The following is a 927-nucleotide window of genomic DNA, read 5'->3' as shown; positions in this document are numbered from 1 at the left end:
ATAAATAAAGAGTGGGACTGCAAAATAAAAGGTGTCCGGTGGTCTGTCCCGAGGCTCACAGAGCCTTCTGGGGCTCCTGGGGCCGACGCCTGCCCGCGAGGGAGTCCTCCCATGACCCTGCGCCTGTCACACTGGAGTCTGCTTCCAATGGGCGGATGCGCTGAGTTGTGGCACTTCGCCTTTTGTCCACCAGATGGCACTGCCAAAGTGTTTGCTTCCGAAGCCTCTGGGAAAGAGACCCTTTCAGAAATAAAGAGAGGGAGTTTTCACACTTCCTCCATTTGTTTTTAACCCTGTGCTCAGCTGCTAACGGAGAGGTTGGCGGTTCAAGCCCACCAGCCACTCTGGGAGGGGGGTAGGGTGGGGCGGAGATGTGGCCGTCTGCTTCCGTCAACATGACAGCCTTGGAAACCCTATCAGGCGCTCCTGCTCTGTCCTTTAGAGTTGCTATGCGTCGGAATTGACTCCATGGCAGTGGGTCTGGTGTTTTTGGCTACTCAGTACAAGCAGCGCTGGTGGCACAAACAATGAAATGCTTGGCTACTAAACAAAAGGTTGATGGTTCGAACTCACCCAGAGGCCCCAGGGAGGAAAGGCCTGGCAATTATCTTCCATAAAGATTACAGGCAAGGAAAGTCAACGGAGTGGTTCTGCCCTGCACACATGGCAGCTGACAACACCAGCAGAGATAAAAGCAGCGGTGGCCTTCCACGCGGGAGACCCAGGTTCGATTCCTGGTCAGCGCACCCCGTGCACGGCCCTCACCCACGGTCTGTGCAGGACTGTCAACAGGGTCCGGTGCAGCTTCCAGACTAAGACGTCCACCGGTGGCTACCAGGGATGAGGGGAAGGCAATTCACTCTCTAGGTGGCAGGCACCTGGTATTTTTGATGAAAGGAAGGGAGCCCCGGATGAGGGTGTAGGGCG

Source organism: Orycteropus afer, unplaced genomic scaffold, assembly GCF_000298275.1.
Source record: "Orycteropus afer afer isolate SDZICR_OR568_19922 unplaced genomic scaffold, OryAfe1.0 scaffold00006, whole genome shotgun sequence".
In the NCBI taxonomy this organism is placed as follows: domain Eukaryota; kingdom Metazoa; phylum Chordata; class Mammalia; order Tubulidentata; family Orycteropodidae; genus Orycteropus; species Orycteropus afer.
The sequence above is the reverse complement of the archived record's forward strand: the minus strand, read 5'-3'. Positions refer to the sequence as shown.